Raw genomic sequence first — 13,714 nt, 5'->3', positions numbered from 1 at the left:
AGCAACTGCTCCTGCAGGACCCAGGAGACACTCCAAATACTGCACTGGTATCCACAGCTGAGAGCCCATAGATGGTTCACCTCACAGGACTCTGTGCAGACAACCCCCAGTACCAGCCCGGAGCCGGGTAGATTTGCTGGGTGGCTAGACCCAGAAGAGAGACAATAATCAATCACAGCGGTTCAGCTCACAGGAAGCCACATTCATAGGAAAAAGGGGAGAGTACTACATCAAGGGAACACCCGGTGGGGCAACAGAATCTGAACAACAGCCTTCAGCCCTAGACCTTCCCTCTGGCACAACCTACCCAAATGAGAAGGAACCACAACCCTGGTAATATGACAAAATAAGTCTCTTTAACACCGCCCCAAAATCATACCATTTTACTAGCAATGGATTCAAACCAAGAAGAAATCCCTGATTCACTTGAAAAAGAATTCAGAAGGTTAGTTATTAAGCTAATAAGGGAGGCACCAGAGAAGGGTGAAGCCCAGTGCAAGGAAACCAAAAAAAAAATACAAAAGTGAAGGGAGAAATATTCAAGTAAATAGATAGCTTAAAGAAAACACCATCAAATATTCAGGAAAGTTTGGACACACTTTTAGAAATGCAAAATGCTCTGGAAAGTCTCAGCGATAGAATTGAACAAGTAGAAGAAAGCAATTCAGAGCTCAAAGACAATGTCTTCAAATTAATCCAATCCAACAGAGACAAAGAAAAAAGAATAAGAAAATATCAACAAAGCCTCCAAGAAGTCTAGGACTACGTTAAACGACCAAACCTAAGAATAATCAGTGTTCCTGAGGAAGAAAAGAATTCTAAAAGCTTAGAAAACAGATTTGGGGGAATAATTGAGGAAAACTTCCCCAGCCTTGCTAGAGACCTAGACATCCAAATACAAGAAGCACAAAGAACACCTGGGAAATTCACCTCAAAAAGATCATTGCCTGGACACATTGTCATCAGCTTATCCAAAGTTGAGATGAAGGAAAGAATTTTAAGAGCTGTGAGACAGAAGCACCAGGTAACCTATAAAGGAAAACCTACACGATTAAGAGCAGATTTGTGAGGGGAAACCCCACAAGCTAGAAGGGATTGAGGCCCTATCTTCAGCCCCCTCAAACAAAACAATCATCAGCCAAGAATTTTGTATCCACCGAAACTAAGCATCATATATGAAGGGAAGATATCGTTCTCAGACAAACAAATGCTGAGGGAATTTGCCACTACCAAGCCACCACTACAAGAATTGCTAAAAAGAGCTCTAAATCTTGAAACAAATCCTAGAAACACATCAAAACAGAACCTCTTTAAAGCATAAATCACACAGGACCTATAAAACAAAAATACAAGTTAAAAAACAAACAAAAACAAGGTACACAGGCAACGAATAGCATGATGAATGCAAGGGTACCTCACATTTCAATACTAACATAGAATGTAAATGGCCTAAGTACTCCACATAAAAGAAACAGAACTGCAGAATGGATAAGAATTCACCAATAAACTATCTGCTGCCTTCAGGAGACTCACCTAACACATAAGGACTTGCAAAAACTTAAAGTAAAGGGGTGGAAAAAGGCATTTCATGCAAATGGACACCAAAGGTGGAGCAGGAGTAGCTATTCTTATATCAGATAAAACAAAATTTAAAGCAACAGCTGTTAAAAGAGACAAACAGGGACATTATATAATTGTGAATGAAAGTCAGTTTCATACCACGGTTGCAGGGATGGTTTAACATAAGCAAGTCAATAAATGTCATACACCACATAAACAGAATTAAAAACAAAAATCACACGATCATCTCAATAGATGCAGAAAAAGCATTTGACAAAATCCAGCATCGCTTTAGGATTAAAACTCTCAGCAAAATTGGCATACAAGGGACATATCTTAATGTAATAAAAGCCATCCATGACAAACCCACAGCCAACATAATACTGAATGGAGAAAAGGTGAAAGCATTCCCTCTGAGAAATGGTAAGAGGCCTTGTCCAACAGGAAAATACCACAATCCTAAACATATATGCACCTAACACTGGAGCTCCCAAATTTATAAAACAATTGCTAAAAGACCTAAAAAATGACACAGACAGTAACACAATAATAGTGGGGGAACTTCAATACTCCACTGACAGCACTAGACAGATCATCAACATAGAAGGTGAACGAAGAAACGATGGATTTTTACTATACCTTGGAACAAATAGACTTAACAGATATATACAGAACATTTCATTCAACAACTGCAGAATACACATTCTATCCAACAGTGCATGGACCTTTCTCCAAAATAGACCATGTGATAGTCCATAAAACAAGCTTCAATAAATTTAAAACAATTGAAATTATATCAAGCATTCTCTCAGACCAGAGTGGAATAAAACTGGAAATCAACTCCAAAAGGAATCTTCAAAACCATGCCAATACAAGGGAATTAAATAACTTGCTCCTGAATGAACATTGGGTCAAAAATGAAATCAAGATGGAAATTTAAAAATTCTTCGAACTGAATGACAATAATGACACAACCTACCAAAACCTCTGGGATAGAGCAAAGGCGGTGCTAAGAGGAAAGTTCATAGCCCGAAAAACGTACATCAAAAAGACTGAAAGAACACAAACTGACATTCTAAGGTCACACCTCAAGGGACTAGAGAAACAAGAACAAACCAAACCCAAACCAGACTAATAACAGCAGAAGAAAGGAATTAACCAAGATCAGAGCAGAACTAAAAGTAATTGGAACAAAAAAAAAAAGCAATACAGAAGAGAAATGAGACAAAAAGCTACTTCTTTGAAAAGATAAATAAAACTGATAGACTATTAGCAAGATTAACCAAGAAAAGAAGAGAGAAAATCCAAATAACCTCACTAAGAAATTAAACAGGAGATATTATAACTGACACCACTGAAATACAAAAGATCATTCAAGGCTACTATGAACACCTTTACACATATAAACTAGAAAACCTAGAAGACATGAATAAATTCCTGGAAAACTACAACCCTTCTAGCTTAAATCAGGAAGAATTACATACCGGGAACAGACCAATAATAAGCAGCAAGATTGAAACAGTAATTTAAAAATTACCAACAAAAAATGTCCAGGACCAGATGGATTCACAGCAGTATTCTACCAGACATTCAAAGAAGAATTGGTACCAATCCTTTTGACACTACTCCACAATATAGAGAAAGAAGAAACCCACCCTAACTCATTCTATGAAGCCAGCAACACCCTAATCCCAAAACCAGGGAAGGACATAACAAAAATATAAAGCTACAGACTGATATCCTTGATGAACATAGATGCTAAAATCCTTAACAAAATACTAGCTAACTGAATTCAACAACATATCAAAAAAAAATTCACAATGATCAAGTCAGTTTCATACCACGGTTGCAGGGATGGTTTAACATAAGCAAGTCAATAAATGTCATACACCACATAAACAGAATTAAAAACAAAAATCACACGATCATCTCAATAGATGCAGAAAAAGCATTTGACAAAATCCAGCATCGCTTTAGGATTAAAACTCTCAGCAAAATTGGCATACAAGGGACATATCTTAATGTAATAAAAGCCATCCATGACAAACCCACAGCCAACATAATACTGAATGGAGAAAAGGTGATAGCATTCCCTCTGAGAATTGGAACAAGACAAGGATGTCCACACTCACCACTCCTCTTCAACATAGTTCTGGAAGTCCTAGCCAGAGCAATCAGACAAGAGAAAGAAATAAAGGGCATCCAAATTGGTAAAGAGGAAGTCAAACTGTCACTGTTTGCTGACAACATGGTCGTTTGCCTTGAAAACCCAAAAGACTTCTCCAGAAAGCTTCTAGAACTGATAAAAGAATTCAGCAATGTTTCTGGATACAAGATTAATGTACACAAATTAGTAGCTCTTCTATACACCAACAGCGACCAAGTGGAGAATCAAATCAAGAACTCAACCCCTTTTACAATAGCTGCAAAAAAAATTAAAATACTTATGAATATACCTAACCAAGGTGCTGAAAGACCTTTACAAGGAAAACTATAAAACACTGCTGAAAGAAATCATAGATAACACAAACAAATGGAAACACATCCCATGCTCATGGATGGGTAGAATCAATACTGTGAAAATGACCATACTGCCAAAAGCAATATACAAATTGAATGCAATTCCCATCAAAATACCACCTTCATTCTTCACAGAACTAGAAAAAACAATTCTAAAATTAATATGAAACTGAAAAAGAGCCTGCATAGCCAAGGCAAGACTAACCAAAAAGAACAAATCTGGAGACATCACATTACCTGATTTCAAACTATACTGTTAGGCCATAGTCACCAAAACAGTGTGTTACTGGTATGAAAATAGGCACATAGACCAATGGAACAGAATAGAGAACCCAGAAATAAACCCAAATACTTATGGCCAACTGATCTTCAACAAAGCAAACAAAAACATAAAGTGGTGAAAGGACAGCCTTTGCAACAAATGCCACATGTAGAAGAATGAAACTGGATCCTTGTCTCTCACCTTATACAAAAATCAACTCAAGGTGGATTAAAAGCTGAAACCTAAGCCCTGAAACTAAAAATTATAGGAGATAACATTTGAAAAACCCTTCTAGACCTGAGCTTAGGCAAGGATTTCATGACCAAGAACCCAGCAAATACAATAAAAACATAGATAAATAGCTGGGACCTAATTAAACTAAAGAGCTTTTGCACAGCAAAAGGAACAGTCAGCAGAGTAAACAGACAACCTACAGAGTGGGAGAAAATCTTCACAATCTATACATCTGACAAAGGATTAATATCCAGAATCTACAACGAACTCAAACAAATCAGTAAGAAAAACAAACAATCCCATCAAAAAGTGGGCTAAGGACATAAATAGGCAATTCTCAAAAGAAGATATACAAATGGCCAACAAATATATGAAAAAATGTTCAACATCACTAATGATCAGGGAAATGCAAATCAAAACCACAGTGCAATACCACCCTACTCCTGCAAGAACGGCCATAATCAAAAAGTCAAAAAACAGATGTTGGCATGGTGGTCAGGGAACACTTCTACACTGCTAGGGGGAATATAAACTTGTACAGCCACTATAGAAAATGGTCTGGAGAGTCCTTAAAGAACTAAAAGTAGAACTACTCTTTGATCCAGCAATCCCACTACTGGGTATCTACCCAAGGGAAAAGAAGTCATTATTTAAAAAAGATTCTTGCACACGCATGTTTATAGCAGCACAATCACAATTGCAAAATCATAGAATCAACCCAAACGTCTGTCAATCAACAAGTGGATAAAGATATGATGGAATGCTACTTAGCCATAAAAAGGAATGAGTTAACATTATTTGCAGAGACCTGGATGAGACTGGAGACTATTATTCTAAGTACCTCAGGAATGGAAAACCAAACATCGTACGTTCTTGCTAATACGTGGGAGCTAAGCTATGAGGACACAAAGGCATAAGAATGATACAATGGGCCGGGCACCGTGGCTCACGCCTGTCATCCCAGCACTTTGGGAGGCCAAGACAGGCAGATCACGAGGTCAGGAGATCGAGACCATCCTGGCTAACACAGTGAAACACTGTCTGTACCAAAAATACAAAAAAATTAGCCAAGAGTGGTGGTGGGCGCCTGCAGTCCCAGCTACTCGGGAGGCTGAAGTAGGAGAATGGTGTGAACCAGGGAGGTGGAGCTGACAGTGAGCAGAGACCGCGCCACTGCACTCTAGCCTGGGGTGACAGAGCAAGACTTCATCTCAAAAAAAAAAAAAGAAAAAGAATGATACAATGGACTTTGGGGACTTGAGGGGAAGAGGGGGGAGGGAGGCAAGGGATAAAAGACTACAAATATGGTGCAGTACATACTGCTCAGGTGATGGGTGCACCAAAATTTCACAAATCCCTACTAATACCCTCTGTACCCCAATAACTTATGGATAAATAAATAAGCAAGCCAGGTAAGGTGGCACACACCTGTAGTCTCAGCTACTTGGGAAGCTGAGGTGGGAGGATTACTTGAGCCCACAAGTTCAAAGCTGCAGTGAGCTATGATGGCCCCACTGTACTCCAGCCTGGGCAACAGAATGAGACCCTGTCTCTTGAAAAAAAATTAAAAATATATAAAAGTAAATAAATAAGAAATTCTGTAGTCTCACCTGCCCTCAGAGGTAATCACTATTATCAGCTTGATATATGGCCTTTTATATACATAGCTGTCTTCATAAAAACATGATGCCATACTATTCTGCCATCTGCAATTACTACTTTGTTGACACCACTCTGAACCAGTAGCTAAGTATCCACCACTTTTTAAAAGTCACATAAAAATATATGGTAGAGATATTTGACTAACCCATGATCTCTTGGTGAATATTTCAGCAATTTTCAAATTTTCATTATACATTAATATCCTAAAATATATTTTGTTGGACATCTATATAACTGTTTCCACAGAACAAAGTCCATTGCACCTGGCTCATCCATTGATTCTAATTAGCCAATAATTACATAGTATTTCATTACATATTTAGTTCTGTTCCTGAAGTTTCTTTGCTCTTTTGAGTATCTCTTCTTGCATCACTATTAAAGTGTGTAAACACTCTAGTTTTATAATATATTTTAATATAGAAAAAAGCCTCCCTTCTTTTTAAAAAAATTTATTGGAACTTCTGCCATGTTTATTCTTTTGAATCAACTTTACAACCATTGTATTAGTTTCCCCCTAAAGTTCCCATTGTTATTTTTATTGGAATTCCATAAAATTTTTAGATTTATTAAAGAAAATTTGGTGTATTTATATGGTATTTCCTATCCAGTAGCAATGTATTATCTCTCTTTATTCAATCTTGTTATATTCCAGATTTTTTTATATATTTTTTTATTATACTTTAAGTTTCAGGGTACAAGTGCACAACGTGCAGGTTAGTTACATATGTATACATGTGCCATGTTGGTGTGCTGCACCCATTAACTCGTCATTTACCTTAGGTATATCTCCTAATGCTATCCCTCCCCCCTACCCCTACCCCACAACAGGACCCGGTGTGTGATGTTCCCCTTCCTGTGTCCAAGTGTTCTCATTGTTCAATTCCCACCTATGAGTGAGAACACACGGTGTTTGGTTTTTTGTCTTGCGATAGTTTGCTGAGAATGATGGTTTCCAGCTTCATCCATGTCCCTACAAAGGACATGAACTCATCATTTTTTATGGCTGCATAGTATTCCATGGTGTATATGTGCCACATTTTCTTAATCTAGTCTATCATTGATGGACATTTCGGTTGGTTCCAAGTATTTGCTATTGTGAACTAGAAATACCCTTTGACCCAGCCATCCCATATTCCAGATTTTTTAAGACTTCCTCTTTAAAGGTGCTACATGTGTCTTATATTTCTTTTCTAAACGTTGTATATTTGTTTGCCACTGTGACCAAAATTTCATTTCTGCAATATTTGTAACCTATAACAAACATGAAACTTACTTATTATGCTTGTGATCATTGTACGTAGTTTCTATATATAGTACATATCATACATATTCATGCATTTTCTATATTTTATGTTTAATATGCATGTATATTAAGTACATTAATTCTATTGAGTGTCATTACTTTTAAAATGATAATTTACTGATGTCTCTTACTATTTTAAATTTACTTAAAGCCAGTCCCTTTGGCTGTTCCAGATATGTATATTACTATAAAAAAATTATTTTGCCTCATTCTTTTAAATGTAAGACAGACATTGAATTACCTCAACTATCATAAGCTGATGGCTTTCTGTGACTAAACTGTGTCACCCAGTGATTGGAGGGATTAGATACTGAAATCAGGTGACTCTGGAGACCTGTTACATGTTTTCCTACTCATTGCAAATGATGCAGCACCTTATATGAGGAAGCTTCAAGCCAGAATGGCACAGGGGTAGCATCTTCTCCTGGAAGATTCCATAGGTAAACTCCCTGGAGTGTCTGGAGCTACTTACATGAATATATCAGGCAATAGTAGGGCAAAGCAAGCAAAGCATGTTCCACTTCTACACATGGCCAGTTTCTTAAAAGAGTAAAGGGTCAAAAAGTAGAAAGATACAACGTGAATAGTTGGCAAAGAATGTGATGTTTTGTGTTACATGTTCTCTGAAGGGCCATCATAGACTCACAGAGCTCCTTAGAGAAATGGAAACTTCAAGGCAGACAATAAAGCGAATACTCCCAGAGTCCGCCTGAGTGTGAAGGGAAGTTCAGGGCTTAGCAACTAAAACAGCTGTCCTGCAGTCAGCAAGTATTTTGAAACTAGTGTGCAAAAGAGAAGTAACATGTATTGAGCAGCTACCATATGACAGTCATTTTGCTTCATTTATTCTATTATCAAAGATCAAATATTGGTGGCTCTTTCCTATTACTATTGCTTTTTAAATGTTTTATAACTAACATTAAAAAGCAGGAAATTTTATACTAAACTTCTGCATTCTTTTGAAAATTAGAAGATGTACATTTGTGCTTTGGCTAAATATGGACTATACCCTCAAAAAATGGTTTAGGCTTTCCAAACTACCTCAGTTTTCATCATTTTTCTTTTTTTTATGTTACCTATCTACATGCTACTTATTTCTGAAATTTTTATTATTTTATAACCCTATCTTTCAAAAATGGAAGATATGTACATAAATGTATAAGATATAGATAACTTCCCAGGGATGGGACTAATCCAGGGGGGCAGGGGATCAATGGAAGTGCTTTTTTTCTCTCTTTAGAACTTTTTTATATATATTTACTTTTTTCTGTTTTAAGGTCCTCTTTAATGTATCAGCTCATTTTGAGAGATCTCACTTATCAATGGTTCTTGAGTTTTCAGGTACTTTATGCAAATGTTGCAGCCTCCTTAAACCAAATATCTATTAAACTACATACAAAAATATCTGCAAAGGCATTTTTGTAGGAATTCTAGCAATAACCACACATTGAAGTAAAAATATAATACAGAACACAGCTTGGCAGAGACAAAATAATCCATGCTTACTGCAAGCAAATGTTAGTGTGTAGGATGAGCTTCAACAAAAACAAAGGCTATTTCCAGCACACTTTTTCAATCAGTAGTTAATCCAGGCAAGGCTGCTAATGAGGTAGTTCAATGTCATTCCCCCTAACTTAGTGGTAGTAGAAAATGAAAGATTATGGCTATTCAACTAAGAAGCCAACAGGAAAATCATGACTCTCCACCTCTAAGCTATTTCTGGATCCTTGTGAAGAATTTGCAAACTCCCTGATGCTCTCCCTTTAGGTACGTGGAATATTTTCACCAACACACACAAAAAAACAGTACTGATTCTGACATTGCAAGCACAGCACAATTCTCAATTATTTCCCATAGGTGAAGCTTTCACCAAAGGCCATGCTACTTTGTTCTGAATCCCTTTCAGGACATCACTATTTCCTCTTTTATCTTTGCCTAGAAATGTAATGTTTGGGCAAAGAAGGAAAAGGGAAAGTAAGAAGCAGGAATGAGTCAGAGAGAGACAGCAGGAAAAGGAAACGGGTGGGAAACTGAACACTGCAGCTTTCTCACAACCCCTGACTGGGTGTGTCTTGGAGCATGCTCATTACTTAACAGTACAATGAGATTCCAGAACATCAGCCAAATCCCTAGTCTAACCTGGGCATAAAATTGCATGCTAAAAATAAAATACATTTTTCCCAAAAAAATTATTTAAAATTAAGCGTGACATTCACGTGGAAATTAAGACCAAACTGCAATATGCTTTTCATTTCCAATGTACAAAGAGTTTTTTTTCTGAGAATGGCAAATTCTAAATAAGTAAAATAAATATGGCATTTATTTAAATAGACTGGGCCACAGATTAATCTTAATTAAGTGGTGTTAATTGTTGGGAGAGAAAATGTTCTATCAAAATTGCTGTAAGAACTTTTGAATGTTCTTGACATGCATGTATTTAAAGATATTAAAAAGATTTTTAGTTTAACAGTTTTGGGTTACAGCTCCAGGGATGGGGGCGGGGATGATTGACTACGCATTTGATATGTGTCTTATTAATCATAAGGTTCTTTCCCCCATAGCAAAGTACACATAAATGCAAAGTTTTAGTGCTTGGCTGACTGTAATAGGACATCTGCATAAAAGGAATAAACTTAACACCTCAGCCAATAAGCCGGAAGATATTATGCTGCACAAACGTGCAGTTTTTACTGTGTTGCCCAGGCTACAGTATTATTTTTCAAGTTTTGGGTTTTCTTTTATACCATGCATTTATTTCCCTCTGAATTAATCACAGGTATTTTCTTTAACATAAGCTATTTTAAATATAAACTTCATTCCTGAATATCTTCAGATACATTCTGTTAGTTCAAATAAACTCAGGCAGACATTAATCCAATTTAAATAACTACATATGAATGAGGCTACTGTATTATTCAATCCAGAGTGTGTCATTTCCATTCAAGAAGGCTTGCTATGCATAAATATATTTTATGTTCTGATGCTTTCACGTTTGAAGTGCTCCCTTCAAAGGACGTAAAAAAAATATTAAATAAAGGAGCTTTCAAAACGTTCCATTAGGCTATGATTCGAGGGGGAGATGAGTGGAAATGGCTATTGATAGTTATGTAACTGGAGATCTTTGTGGTAATGCATGAAAGTATAAATTAACTCCAGCAAACTCATTTTTCCCTGAAACTTTTGGTGTAAAAGTATATATTATTATTATTTTGAGAAAGGGTCTTGCCCTGTTGCCCAGGCTGGAGTGCAGTGGTGTGATCTTGACTCACTGCGCGCTTAACCTCCCAGGCTCAAGCGATCCTTCCACCTCAGCCCACCTGCAAGTAGCTGGGACTACAGGTGAATGCCACCACTCTTGGCAAATTTTTATATTTTTTGATGGAGACAGGATTTCGCCATCTTGCCCAGGCTGGTCTCGAACTCCTGGGCCCAAGCGATCTGCCCACCTCGGCCTCCCGAAATGCTGGGATTACAGGTGTGAGTCACTGCACTCAGCCTTTTATTATTTTCAAAGTTTATTCTGCTTTTACTGAAATGCAACAAATATTTATTGAGCACCTGCTGTATTATTATATAGTCCATTCCTACCAGGCTGTTACAGCCATTGATGATTTTATTGAAAGATTCTCCCCAGGGCCTGAAAGCTTAGTGGGATGAGTAACTCCTCTCTCCTCAGGCCCAGTCCCAAGGCGCAAGGCCACTTGCACCAGCACTGTGCCTCAGCAAGATAGCAGAAGCAGGAAGTGAGCTGGCCAGAAGACATGTGCCCCCTGCAGATCTAGAGAGAGGCCATCCGGGTACCACGTAGCAGTTACGTCAGACTGGGACACTTCTTGTTTATAGGAAACTATAAAACCCCTGCCCCGTCTTCACTTAGGGCTGACACCATTTTAGGCCTCAGCCCGTCTGCACCCAGGTGCTCATTACAACAGCCTGTTGCTCCACACCGCCTTGTGGTGTTTGTTGGCACGTTCTCGGGTTTCGAACCAATACAAGAGCCTTGCACTTATCTCTTCCTTTGTGTATGTGTGTGTGTGTGCATGTGTGACACTGTTTATATATTTTTGGTTAGTTTGCTTGTGAAGCAGCTTGGAGAAGTCTCATCTACTTTTTACTGGTTGGTTTTTATAGAGTATCTCAGAAAGTGGACACAGAAATCGCAGATCTGCCATTAGTATTTCTTCTTTGAAGACACTGGAGATTCATTTTCTTGAGTGGCACTGCCATGCTCATTCAGTGAAAACTTGTGGGGCATAGAAATGGAACAGAGAGTTTCAAGCAGTTCTGCAGAAACTGTACTTTGGACTCCAGATTTCACTGTCCTTAGCCATGGAAACCATCACCTAGTTTGCATTCTTCATGACTGAGGTTGACTTAAAACAAAAATGATAGGAAAGCTTTCCTATGCTTCGGGTAGGAGACAAATTTACTTTTGTAGAATTTGTGGCTGAGAAAGGCAGGCAGGGCCGGATTGAAGAAGACATATGTCACCACTATTCACCAAGTTGTAGAACCCAAAGGTGACAGCCATGGAAATGTAGATCATCAGATCTGCTAAGTAGTTAGGGGAAGAAAACATTCAAACCAGTCTCCAAATGGGATTCTGTGGTTACAGTGAATGACCACTCCTGCTTTATTTACCCTGAGATTGCCGAGAATGACATGGCACTTATACTGATGGGCAGATGGCCAGATGAATATCATCATCCCGAGAATATGGAACCACCGCACTTGGATCAGTAGCTTTTTCCCTATTACATAGGCATTCCTGCTATCCATTGGCACTTGGCTCAGCACAGATAGGCCGACAAGGACATAGTAGGCAAGTCCAAAACAGTATTGCACGATGTGAGTCGTGCCATTGGAGAAGACACTGACTTAGAAGCACTCTTCGTAAGCTACGCAGCCACGGAAATACCAGCACTAAGAACGCAGACAGCGCCAGCTTCCCTCCCTGGAACTGTGCTGCCCTGAGAATTCTGAGCAAACCATAAAGCCAGCTTGGAAAAGATGCTGCCAGGAACAGAGATGGAGTAAGGCACCAAAGCAGGAAGCCATTCCACAGCACTGAGATGATATAGAAGTGGGAAAAGTAGGAAAAAATATCTCTTGGGGACATCAAAGGTGCGGCAGGCGGCGGGGAGCGGAGGCCCCCCAACACTTGTTTTCCCAAAGCGGATCAGGTCCTGGAAGAATGCGCGGCCCAGGAGCAGGCCGAGCGGCAGAAGCTGCAGCAGCAGGGTCAGCAGGAAGGCGGCGGCCGGGGTGAGCCACAGCAAGCGCAGCCGGTTCAGCGCCCAGAGCTCAGGTCTCCCTGAGGAAGCCATGGCTTAGGCGCCCGCTTTCCGCGCTGCCAGCGCCGCCACCGTCAGCCCGCGGAGCAGTGGCCACTGGCGCGTCGTGCGCCCATCTTAGCCTCTGTCTTTAGAACTTCAAATCTTTTTTTTTTTTTTTTTAGGAGTTTCACTCTTGTTGCCCAGGCTGGAGTGCAATGGCGCTATCTCGGCTCACCGCAACCTCCGCCTCCCGGGTTCAAGCGATTCTCCTGCCTCAGCCTCCCAAGTAGCTGAGATTACAGGCATGCACCGCCACTCCCGGCTAATTTTGTATTTTTAGTAGAGGCGGGGTCTCTCCATGTTGATCAGACTGGTCTCTAATTCCCGACCTCAGGTGATCTGCCCGCCTTGGCCTCCCAAAGTGCTGGGATTACAAGCGTGAGCCATCACGCCTGGCAATCCTCCTTTCAAGAATGAAGCATCACAGCTTTGGGACAGTGATTAGGGTTATCACTCTCTGTCTGCCTTTACCACCGCTGGCTCCTATTCTGGACTTGGTGGGCTTTTGACTTTAAGGGACAATGGAAAAACAGAAATATTTTATGAATGAAAGTAATAAGTTCATTCCAAATGAATGCTATGTATGAAAGAGAGAGATTAAATACACAAACTCTATCCACTCTTGGTCCTAATTAATACAAAAATTCTTGCATGTCTTCATTGCTGAAATGGAAACTACCCACTTTTATCGCCATTTTCTGAGTTTTCCAGTTTGTTTTCATTCTTAAATTAGCGGGGTTTTTTGAAGAAGGACACGAGGAGTCTGAATATACTATTTATATTTAAAGGATGATGAAAATGTCTAGTAATGTTTTCAACAACAGTAACAGGGATTCG

The 13,714-nt window shown here is 39.1% G+C and overlaps 1 protein-coding gene and 1 pseudogene across 1 annotated transcript in view; both read right to left on the bottom strand.

Moving 5' to 3' along the window:
• The window catches only part of OOSP1 (oocyte secreted protein 1), an 88,838-nt gene that overhangs the window by 46,746 nt on the left and 28,378 nt on the right, over window positions 1-13,714 (bottom strand). The window lies entirely within an intron of this gene.
• On the bottom strand, window positions 11,894-13,385 carry LOC100991341 (polyprenol reductase-like; annotated as a pseudogene).

The sequence above is a fragment of the Pan paniscus genome, chromosome 9 (assembly GCF_029289425.2).
Source record: "Pan paniscus chromosome 9, NHGRI_mPanPan1-v2.0_pri, whole genome shotgun sequence".
NCBI lineage: Eukaryota > Metazoa > Chordata > Mammalia > Primates > Hominidae > Pan > Pan paniscus.
The sequence above is the reverse complement of the archived record's forward strand: the minus strand, read 5'-3'. Positions and strand labels throughout refer to the sequence as shown.